We start from the raw sequence: 11902 nt of genomic DNA on the forward strand, positions 1-11902 counted from the left end.
GGAATCCTTAGAGCTCCCTGCTCTCTGACTCTGACCTCACCCCAGGGTTAGGATTCTCCTCCATTTCTAGGCAATGGGTCCCAAGGCAGGGTTGCAGAACTGGGCCTGGCTTGAGTTCTCTCTCTCTCAGCTCTAAGGAGCAATAAGTAGGTCCTAAGAGGAACAGACTCAGTCTCCAAAGGCCGGTCCCCCCAGGGTCTTCCCTCTGCAGACACACCACGAGCATTAGCCTCTGTCCTGAGGACAAGGATGACCAGGAGACTGCACACTGCAGATCATATCTTCCCTTTTTAATTAAAATTTCCACTTCAGTGCAGCTTGATTTCATTCACTCCCCTGCGGGGTCCTGCTCCTGTAACATTTTCATTGCCAATTACTTCATGACTTCCTTATTTGGGGCATGCAATCTTCCTTTTAATCATCAACTCTCCTCTATCTCCTCTATGTTAATCAATCCAGCATGAAAGAGGACTGTTTGAGAGTCAGAGAAGCTCACGGTCAGGAGAGGTCAGGCGCCAGTCAGGCTGAAGACATCCCAGACACACAAGCAGACACCATGTACCTTTACGGGCTTCAGCAGCCTGAGGCTGTGCCCACATATTGACTGAAGCACATCGAGACTGAGAAAGCTGTCGGCAGTGTTGCTGTCAACCTGAGCACTTGCTTCTTCAGAATTTGGACTCTATGCTGGGATTTTCACTTTTCTCTTACTCCATTTCATCAAATGTAGGTCTGTCTGACTCTAAAGTTCATGCTTTAGCCACTCTGTATGTGCAAGAAAATATAAAGGGAGTGGCCCACATGTTCCCTACGATCCTCTAGGAATGGCCAATCTAACAGGGATCTGGGGGGAAGGACTCAAGGCAGGGACCCCACATAATTGGCATCTGTGCACGTTCCCCTTACAGCCTAGTTCTTGGCACGTAGTTGGCGCTGGAGTCAAAAAGTGTGGGGCCGGGCTGGTAGCACAAGCGGTTAAGTGTGCACGCTCCGCTGTGGTGGCCCGGGGTTCGCTGGTTCGGATCCCACTTGTTAAGCCATGCTGTGGCGGTATCACATATAAAGTAGAGGAAGATGGGCACGGATGTTAGCCCAGGGCCAGTCTTCCTCAGCCCAAAAAAAAAAAAAAAGAGGAGGATTGGCATAGATGTTAGCTCAGGGCTGGTCTTCCTCACCAAAAAAAAAAAAGTGTGTTAAAGTGAAAGAGTCAAAACTCTTCAGGTGTGGGCGACCAGAACTTGATGTCCCTCACCTCTCTGAGTTCTGTGGATAAGATCAGAATGCAGAAGGCAACAGGGAAAACACAAACAGTGGCTGAACTAGAGTGGGGTGCTGGGTCAGATGGAGAACTCTCTTAAAAGATCTATCACACTGTATCTTCCATCTCCAGGCAGATTTTTAAACTCTCTCCTCTTTTCCCCTTTAAAAAAGGCACTGTTTACACACATTCCTATCAGAGTGAGTATTTGTTATTGCAGCCCCAAATCCTCTGGCCTCTGTATCTTTGTTCATGCTGTGCCTAGACCTTCTTCTGCCTCCATCTGGCCTATCAAAACTCCACCATCCTGTAATGCACATCTATTACTTCATATCCTGACAATATACCTGCATTCTCTTTTTTTTGTGTGTGTGTGCGTGTGGAAGACCACCTAACATCCATGCCAATCCTTCTTTTTTTTTTGCCGAGGAAGACTGGCCCTGGGCTAACATCTGTGACCATCTTCCTCCACTCTACATGGGAGGCTGCCACAGCATGGCCTGAACAAGCGGTGCATCAGTGCGCGCCCAGGATCCAAACCCAGGCTGCCAGCAGCGGAGCGCGTGCACTCAACTGCTACGTGCCACGGGGCCAGCCCCTCTTTTTTTTTTTTTTTTTTTTTTTAAAGATTTTATTTATTTTATTTTTCCCCCCAAAGCCCCAGTGGATAGTTGTGTGTCGTAGCTGCACATCCTTCTAGTTGCTGTATGTGGGACTCGGCCTCAGGATGAACGGAGAAGTGGTGCCTCGATGCGCACCCGGGATCCGAACCCGGGCCACCAGCATCGCAGCGCGTGCACTTAACCACCAAGCCACAGGGCCGGCCCTTTTTTTTTTTTTTTTTTTTTTTGTTTTTTTGTTGAGGAAGATTGTCCCTGAGCTAACATCTGTGCCAATGCTCTTCTATTTTGCACATGGGATGCCGCCACAGCATGGCTTAAGGAGCAGTGTGCAAGTCCACACCCAAGATCCAAACCCTCGAACCCTGGGCTGCCAAAACAGAGCAGGCAAACTTAACCACTATGCCACCAGGTTGGCCCCATGCATTCTCTTTTTAAATTGAAACCAAGAGCAGCAATTGTTACTCATCCACAATGCCTTTTCTACCCTTCCTATCTGGATACCTGTGGGCAGGCTACTTACTCTCCTTAAGACTCAATTTCCACACCTGAAAATGGGAATACACCAACAACCACTTAACATAAATTAAGAATAAATGAAGGGCCGGCCCTGTGGCTTAGCGGTTAAGTGCTCGTGCTCCGCTACTGGCGGCCCGGTTTCGGATCCCGGGCGCGCACCGAGGCACTGCTTCTCCTGCCATGCCGAGGCCACGTCCCACATACAGCAACTAGAAGGATGTGCAGCTATGACGTACAACTATCTACTGGGGCTTCGTGGGAAAAATAAATAATAAAATAAATAAAATTTTAAAAAAAACGCATTGTTTAATAAATAAATGAAAACAAATTTTCATAAAAGAAAGACATGCTATACGTAAAGTGCCTAGCAGGGTCCTGGCATATAATATGCTTTCAATAAATGTTAATTCCCTTTCTCTCTCTGCTCAACCCAATATAAAATTATTCATACCTCCTTTGCCATCCAATAAAACTTCTTTTGTGAGAACAAAATGTGCACATCGCACATCCCATCTTGTCCGGTAGTGTTAACATATGTGTCCTCTTTCCTCTTCAGTTTGCAGTGCCCCAAGGGTTACAGGCTCCGCCTTATATGAATTATTTTTACCTTCCCATCCCTGGCCCAAACTGACATACAGAGTACCTCGAACTCAGCACATTCTTAAGAAATACTTGTTTTGTTGAAAGCGTGAATGAAAATATTTAATAAAGGAGGAAAGGAAGGGAAAAAGGGACGAGATTGAAAAACTACCTGCCCATCCACTACGATAAAGATGAAATCACTTTGTATTTATTTTTTCTAAGAAGTTTAATATATATAGAGAGAGAGGGGCTTGTGGGCCAGGATTTTGTTTGTTAATTTATTTACTCTTTGTTTTACCCTATGTAAGTGATTAGAACAGTGCCTGGCACAAGTAAATACTATATAAGCTTTTACTATTATTCTCCTTCTCTCCCAAATGTACGTCTTTGAGTTAAGTCCCTGGCAAATACTGTCAAATACTGTCCCTCAATTGCTGTTCGAACTAAGACAGCAGAAAGATCTCCGGGTTTTTGTTTTGTTTGGAGGGAGGGGGGTGTGGGAGGGGGAGCCGGGTTGGTCTGATACAGACAATCCGCCTGAAGGCTGCCATCTAGTGTTCACTTCAGAAGGCTAGAAGTGTCCTAAAAAACTAAATTCCATCCTTTCTCTTAGCAAGGACCATTTTAATACTGTTTTGTTATTGGATCCCGGGTTTTAGGAAATTTTGATTACCAAAAGTACAACAGAACTTTTGGCAGCAATGAGGTGGTAACTGAGGAACTGGAAATTTTCCTAAGATTCTAACAGAAATGATCCCATAGTGAACTGGTATAATTGCAACCAAAATCAAAGAAATGAGAGATTTGAGTTATCCTGTGACTCCTCCTTGCAGTTACATGTGGTTTCTGTAGTGGAGGCGAATGAGGAGAATACGGCTGTTTATTTGAGCATCTTTCATGCATCAGTCTCTTTACATAGGCATACTCTACTTCAGGTCTCCTCATAACTGTCTGAGTTAATACTGCTGTCCCCATTTTAAAGATAAAAAAATAGAGGCCTAGATAGTTTTGTTTTGCCTTGTTTTCTGAAGCTAGTTGAGAAAAGAATTAGGATTTGTACCCATGTCTATCAGTTTCAAACTCTATGCTTTTTCCTCTATACCCCAAGTGCCTGTTAAACTTTTGGAAATCCTAGAATGAGCCCATAAACTCTGGTTAATATCCTCATAGATTTTTATGGTGTCCTTGCATGAGAACCACTGCACTGAAGAAACACAAAACCCTCTGCATATTAATATCCTTGAAATAAACATTACTACTGAGACCTGAACCAAGACTTTCAAATATCTAAGTTAGAAACAACAGTGCTAAGTACATATCAACTTTTTTTTTTTTTGGTGAGGAAGATCAGCCCTGAGCTAACATCTGATGCCAATCCTACTCCCTTTTCCTGAGGAAGACTGGCCCTGGGCTAACATCCGTGCCCATCTTCCTCCACTTTATATGGGACACCGCCACAGCATGGCTTGACAAGCGGTGCGACGGTGCGTGTCGGGGACCGGAACCTGCGAACCCCGGGCCGCTGCAGCGGAGCGCGCGCACTTAACCGCTGCGCCACTGGGCCAGCCCCAGTACATATCAACTTGACTCAACTTTGTAAGAACTGAACCAGATGATAGTGATTTAAAGGGAAAATGATCAATAAATAATAAAATACTAACCCTTCCAAAAGCACCCTACATCCTTATCTTTAGGAGAACTGAAACCAAATAATATGCTGCATTGTTGCAGAACTCATGGAGATATTATGTTATTTTTAATGATTTTTAATTAAAATATTAGCTTGAGCTCAATGTTAAAGTTTTTTAAAAGAGGAAAGAGAAAACAAAATTCAAAGCAGTAATAATCTCTAAAGTCCAATCACTTAACCTCTCAATATTTTGATGTATATCTTAAGTTTTAAATGTGTATTTGAAAATGTGTGTGAATGTGTATAATTTTTAAAGTAGCAACATGCTAAGCATGCAGTTTGGTTGCCTTTTTTTTTTAACTAAGATATATCGGTAACAGTTTTCCATGACAGAATTATTATTCTATAATTTTTTTTTTTTTTTTTGTGAGGAGATCAGCCTTGTGCTAACATCCGCCAATCATCCTCTTTTTTTTTTTTTTTTTTTTTTTGCTGAGGAAGACGGCCCTGGGCTAACATCTGTGCCCATCTTCCTCCACTTTATATGGGAGGCCGCCACAGCATGGCTTGCCAAGCAGTGCGTCGGTGCGCGCCCGGGATCCGAACCAGCGAACCCCGGGGCCGCCACAGCGGAGCGCGCGCACTTAACCGCTTGCGCCACCGGGCCGGCCCCTATTCTATAATTTTTGATGACTGCACTGAGTTCCATTTTATGGAAAATCATATTTTATTTAACCAGACTCAGTATGGATGTTTAATCTGTTTCAGATTTTTACCAATACAAGATAATGCAGGGATAAACAACTGCATTCCTGAACCTAACATATATCTCTGTGTTAACACTCAAGGAAGATAAGCACCAAAAATGATTTTCATCAAGAGTCTTGAAGAAAGCAAGGGGTGCAGCCAAAGAGTTCACAGGAAAATAACAAATGATCACTTAGACTAAGCACCAAAGCTTCCCGAGAATTAATCGTCTTGTCCTCAATGTTCCAAATGAAATTAAGCTGACAGAAATTGCTTTCTCAGAGGCGGGGCTCTGGCCCTTCCTGTGTGCCATTATGGCAAAGTTAGAAGGAATCAGTGTGCAGTCTAGGGTTAAGAATGACAAACCAAATGCTTACACAAAGGAAACCATTAGAAAACCAAGTAATATTTCTAGACTGGGCTCGTAAAGACAGGCAGAGGTAAGAATCTGAAGTGAAGCAGAGACTAAACCAGAGACAGCACCCTGTGAAGCCAGCATTCTGGAGTGGGGTGGACCAGTGTTGGAACCCCAGATCTGCTAATTACAGGAACTGTGAAAGTGGGCTAGGCACTTAAACTCCTTGACCCTCACTTTCCACATTTTCCTCATCTTTAAGATGGAAAAAGTGATAATGCTTCTCCCTCAAAGTTGTTAGGATTAAATGAAATAATGTAGCTTCCATGCAGAGTCAAGTGGTTGGCATGAAGTGGATGCTCAGTAACTGGTAGCTATTATCCAGGAAACAAAGTCTTGTCTAATCAGGGTAGAGGAGGCATGGTGCTTTAGCCTCAGAGACTGGAACTAGACAGAGCTTAATCCAAAGGGAGGAGAGTGGGTCACAAAAGGGATGCTAGGGACAGTGGTGAAGGCCAGATCACCGTAGGCTAGATCCCAGAAACCAGGATGACACTTGGGGCAAGGGCAAGGCACGTGGAGGGCAAGGGAAGGCATGTAGGAGCATAGCCAGGGACTGAGTCCTGAAAGTACATCCCCAACCGGAACTCCTCCAACTCCTCTGATTTCCTCAAGAGCCCCCAAAGCTGTGCAGGTTTGATTTAGCTCCTTTTACAGGGATTTCCCTCTCTCTCTCTCTCTGACTCTCTGTGATTGCCTCTGCTAAGTTACATATTGACTAAACCGTCAATGTTTACCACTTCCTGAAGAGTAAAGCCTTACTCCAGAACCAGAAATATAAAGCTTTGTTTTTCTGCGAGAAGTGAGAGGAATCTTGGATTCCTTCAGAAAAGCTTGGCAGCTCTCTCAATCATCTCATCACATGTAATCTAACCCACACCCCAAGGATCCTACTTTCTAAATGTTTTGTGAATATATACACTTCTTTAGATCTTTAGATCACCATTATAGTTCAGAATGCCTTCATCTTTTGGACTCCTACAATCATCTCCTAACTGGAGTCTTCATTCCTACTTGTGCCCATACCCATCCTTCATTTGCAGCTATAGTGATACTGTATTATAAAAACAAAAATATGATCCAATCTCTGTCTAGCTTAAAAAACCTCTAACAATTCTCCTTACTATCAGGATGAAGTCACAATTCTTTAACGTTGCCCACAAAGCCTGTATGACCTGGGCTTTGTCTGTCTCTCCAGACTCATCTTGGCAGCTCTCCTCTTTGCTCATAATGCTGCAGTAGCACTGACTTTTTATCAGTTCCTGGAAGTCACGGAGCTTTGTTCAACCTCAGGACCTTTGCACATGTCCCTCCTGCCCACAAGGCTTACTCCAGAATTTTTCACCTGACCAATTCCTCCCCATCCTTTAGGTCTCTAATTAATATGTGACTTATTCACTGAAACCTACCCAAATCTTCCAAACTAGGTTAGGTCTGTTTTATGCTTTCATAACACCTTGTACTTTGTCATGGCTGCACTTAAACCACAACTCTAATTAAATAATACTTGTTTGGTTGTTCTTGAATATCCACCTCTTTGGGTTGACTGTGAGTGCCACAGATTAAGAACTTATATCTTTTTTGTGTGTGTGTGAGGAAGATCAGCACTGAGCTAACATCCAATGCCAATCCTCCTCTTTTTGCTGAGGAAGATTGGCCCTGGGCTAACATCCGTGCCCATCTTCCCCTCCTTTATATGGGACGCCACCACAGCACGGCTTGAGAAGCAGTGCGTCGGTGTGCGCCCAGAATCCGAACCAGCGAACCCCGGGCCGCCGAAGCAGAGCACGTGCACTTAACTGCTACGCCACCAGGCCGGCCCCAAGAACTTATATCTTATGTTCAAAGCCATAAATCAAGCACATAGCACAGTTAATAGAACATAGTAGGCCCTCAATAATTAATGAATGTCCATGATTATCCATATTTGCATCTTTGGTCATATATCTATGTATGTGAACACTAAATATATAAAACTACGAAAGAAATTTAGCTATTTCCTATATTCTCTTTGGTAGCTGAAGGTTGTTCTTTGCCTACTTATCTTGTAGGAGGGAGACTCAATAGCTAAGGGACTAATTACAGTAAATTTTCTCCAAGTCTGACCCTGAAAAAGTGGTGTATCCATACAAAAAGAACAAGTCAATTATAAAGGATAGGGGAAATCAGGCTGGCTTTAGCAAAATTTAATGCTAGAAGATGGAGCAGTGGCCCACAAAGCACACAGGTAGGAACAATCAAGTGTGATGCAAGAATGTAACACTCAGCAATGTGTCTTGAGATATAAAAGGAAGAGATTGAAGAAAACGAATGAAAGCTCAAATTTCTATTTCCAGTTATGATGTTATTCAGACCAATATGCCCACTGATAACGAATAAAGATGCTGGACAAACTATAAAAAAAATCTGCCCCAGAGCATCAAATTGCCGCCACGACAGTAAGGAACTACTAGGCCAAAAGCTAAGAGAAGGTGGGAACCCAGAAAAGCAAATGGGACACAGAAGCACAAAAGCTGCTCTGGCCCTGAGGACATTTTCCAGTCAGGGAACATCTAGCTTTGTTTTCAGTAGCTGCTTCACTGGGCTTGGAAAGAGCAGTCAAGATCCAGAGCTACCCAAAGTACAAATGCTATTAGGTGACATCCCATATTAAGCTGGGACTCCATAGGCCATACCCTAAGGGTAAGGATGAGCCAGTACCCCAGAATTTTAGGAAAGGTTTCTTTCACATCGACTATAATAGGAAAAAAACAAACAAAAATCCCATCTTTGACTAGATGTGGCTACTGGGCAGCTTTTGCTCAGATTTGTAGCCTGGTTAGCAATGACCCAAGGAACCTCAACCTATGAGCACTGGTCTCAGACTGAGAAAGCCTCAAGGCACCTAGCAGGAGCAAACAAAAATCCTCTTTGGAGGAAGTCACAAATATTTTTTCTCACAAATAGTTTTTCAAGGATAAGGAGTGAACACAAGGGAAGTAGACACCATGGACCATACACAGCGGATATCAGGCAGCAGAAAAGAACCCGAAAATAATCCAGACATTAGAATTATCATGATACAGATTACAAAGCAATTATGATTACTACGTTTAAAGAAATAAAATAATCCAACCACCAATTAGCAGGACATAGGAGAGAGAAACATGTTGAAATGCTCCATGTATATGGAATCAGCAAAATCCAGACTTGGGGAAACTGTAGAGCCAAAGGCCCAGGTTCCTCCACAGAACACTGTAAAGAAGGGAAAGCTCTCAGTGTTTTACCATTAAGTAGGATGTTTGGTGTATATGGTATTTTGCAGATACTCTTTATCAGAATAATTTCCCATCCATTTCTGGTTTTCCATGAGCATTTATCTTGAATAAGTGTTTGATCATTTCTTCTACATTTACTGAGATGATCATATTTTCTCCATTAATCAACTAATAACTTGAATTTTGATGTTAAAACCACCTAACTTGCTCATAATGTATCACTCTTTTTGGCTAATATTTTGCTTAGGGGTTTTTGCATCTACATTCATGACCAAAACTGGCGCATCCTTTTCCTTCAATTTGCTGTCCTTAGGTTTTCCTAGCAAGGTTATACTAAATCTCATAAAAAGCTGAAGTGTACCTTGTTTTTGTCACCTCTTCCCCATTCTTCTGCAAGTGATTAAAATGGGCACTAAGTTTTCCTCATAATACGTTTAGTTTAACTTGTCAAGGAAGCCAGAGTGGCAGGGAGTCCTCTCTGTGCAGACTTTGGACTACACTTTCAATTTGTTTTTAAACTACTTTCGTTTTCTATTTCCCTGCACGTGGACAAAGAAGTACCTCCCGGGGCCTTCTCCATTCCGGGAAGCAGACTGCAGAGGCCTCGAGCCACAGAACTGAGGGAAACGCGCACAAGACACGGTCACCGCGGGCTAAGGAACAAGGGCGCAAGCACGCGGGCAGCAGCCGGCTTCAAACGCCCCACCCCTGGTACGCCGTGTTCTGACGTCACCACGTGGCAGAGTCCCCGTAGGACCGCAACGGAGCCTATTGCATTGTGGGACACGCGTGGATACCCTAAGGTCCGCGCGCTTCCGCACAGTGTCCTGTGCACCTGTCCTCCCGCCTGCTCGAACATCTCTGAGGCAGGGGGGCGTTCCCATCTCCGGGGAGCGAGAAGATGTGGGAGGATGGCGCCTGCTTAGGCGCCGCTAAACGTAATGGAACCTGACCAGAGGGCGGACGCCTATCAGAAGCTCACGTGACTCGCTAAGTGCTACTACTGTTTCCCAAAGGTCCCCACCACCGAGGGGTGTCACGTGACTACCGCGTCGCGCGCGATTTTGCGCTTGAGAGTACCAGCCTCTGGGATGAGTGTGCTTTTACCGCCGCTCTCTCTCCCCAGCTGCCTTGGTCGCCGTCCCTTGGCGCATGCGCAGCACATGACTGCCTCCCGTATTGTCTTTTAAACCCCACTCCCACAATTTCTTCCTCGGGGGTCCAGAGACGTTCTTCCTGCTCTCCGCCCCTCTTGGGCTCCGGGGGAAAAGGTGGTCCAGGAACTGGCGGTCATCTGCTGAGACTATCGCGATCGCCACCCCAAGGGTGGGAGGAAGGGTGCCACAGGCAGGGTGGCGCTCCTGGGGTTTCAGTCCTGCGTTCGGTGCTCCCGGGAGAGCCGGAGCTGGAGTGTGGAGCGCGCGTGCTAGTGACGCGTGCTGCGGCTACGTCGCCGTCGCCTCCTTTCTCTCTTGTGCCGTCCTGGGAGGGAGCCTGCGTCCCACGAGCGTATTCTCACCTTTAGGAGAACCACAGCCTTCTTCTCCTCCGCTAAGGGGTTTCGGAGCCTTACAGCACTTCTTTCCGGGCTTCTGACTGGTAGCCTCTACATCATCCTCCCCCCACCCCGGCTTAAGTCAAAGCTGACCCTCCACCGGTACCAGACCTGCCCCATGGTCTTTATGGGTGTATAAATATAAACTGTCCTCAGTGTTTTAGATTTTTAGCTATCCAATTCAAGAAGTGCCTTCCTTCTTGTCCCTGATTTCCATCCCTACCCCATGGTAGTGGGACTAATCCACTGCTACCGTCTCTAGACGCTTGCTACTGTATCTGGCATCCCTCATCTGTACCTCTCATGATATTTGATATAATTTTCTCTGGCTACTCTGTTGAAACACATGCTCTAAAAATCTCAAAAATATTTTTCTCTGGTTATTAGGTTTGCTGTCTTGGAACATATTTTTCTCCTTGTGCTACCTTGATATTCCCAACCAAACAATTCAAACCTGATCCTTACAAGAACAAGAGTATTTATTAGCAGCAAGACCATTTCAAAGTGAAGTTGTCTCTGCTCCAGACATGCAACAGCGAAATTCCTGTTTTGGCAAATACAGATGAGGCTGTTTGATCTTTTCAAATGTCGTGAAAAAGTAATGCTTTTAAGAAAATGCTTAAAACAGCTGCCTATTTGTCTTTTATCTAAGTTTAGCTTGTTGAAAACACTTTTATGAACCTGATTAGCATATTGTGGAATATGTTTTTGTTGAACGAAAGAGTGGCTCCTCTAGATGAGGTTTAAAGATCAAATACGTGGTCTGCCTGACTACTGCAGATGTTGGTAGCCCTGTGCAAATGATGTTCGTAGGCCTGTAGTTCAAAACCGTGTTCTTTCACCCTGAACCGTGGAATAAAGGATTCAGTGCACTTTATCACATTATCAGGAGTTGTTATAAATGTACCACCTGCTTTTCCTTCATAGTTAAGCAAACTTAATTCTAAGGAATTGCTCTCTAAACTTCTGCTACTAAGGGTAAGAGTTTTAGTGATTTTTAAAAATCCAATCTATTTTTAATCTAAGTTTGGTGAATGGATTTATATTCATCTGATTCAAAAATTCAAATGTAAAATGTATATAGTGAAAAATCTGTTTCACATCCTTGCAACCTGTTTGCACAGTTCCCAATGCACCTCATCCCAAAGACAACTAGTTAGGAGTTTATGCATAACCAAGGAAATACAAATAAAGTTACTCTCCGACTTTCTGTTTTTACACCAACAGTAACGTAATATACACAATGCTATGCGTCTTGCTTTTTTCTTTTTTTTTCCTCCCCAAAACCCCAGTGCATGGTTGTATATATCTAGTTGTAG

The 11902-nt window shown here is 44.1% G+C and overlaps 1 long non-coding RNA gene across 1 annotated transcript in view; it reads left to right on the forward strand.

Annotated features, from left to right (window-relative positions):
• Positions 1-11460, forward strand: part of LOC147914389 (uncharacterized) — a 36171-nt gene extending 24711 nt beyond the window's left edge. The window contains exon 3 of the long non-coding RNA XR_015555436.1: positions 9584-11460. This is a non-coding gene — a long non-coding RNA (uncharacterized LOC147914389). The remainder of the gene's footprint in view (positions 1-9583) is intronic.
• The last annotated feature ends 442 nt before the right edge of the window (positions 11461-11902 follow it).

This window comes from Ceratotherium simum, chromosome 20, assembly GCF_057802395.1.
Source record: "Ceratotherium simum simum isolate JZ-2026a chromosome 20, ASM5780239v1, whole genome shotgun sequence".
Taxonomy (NCBI): Eukaryota; Metazoa; Chordata; class Mammalia; order Perissodactyla; family Rhinocerotidae; genus Ceratotherium; species Ceratotherium simum.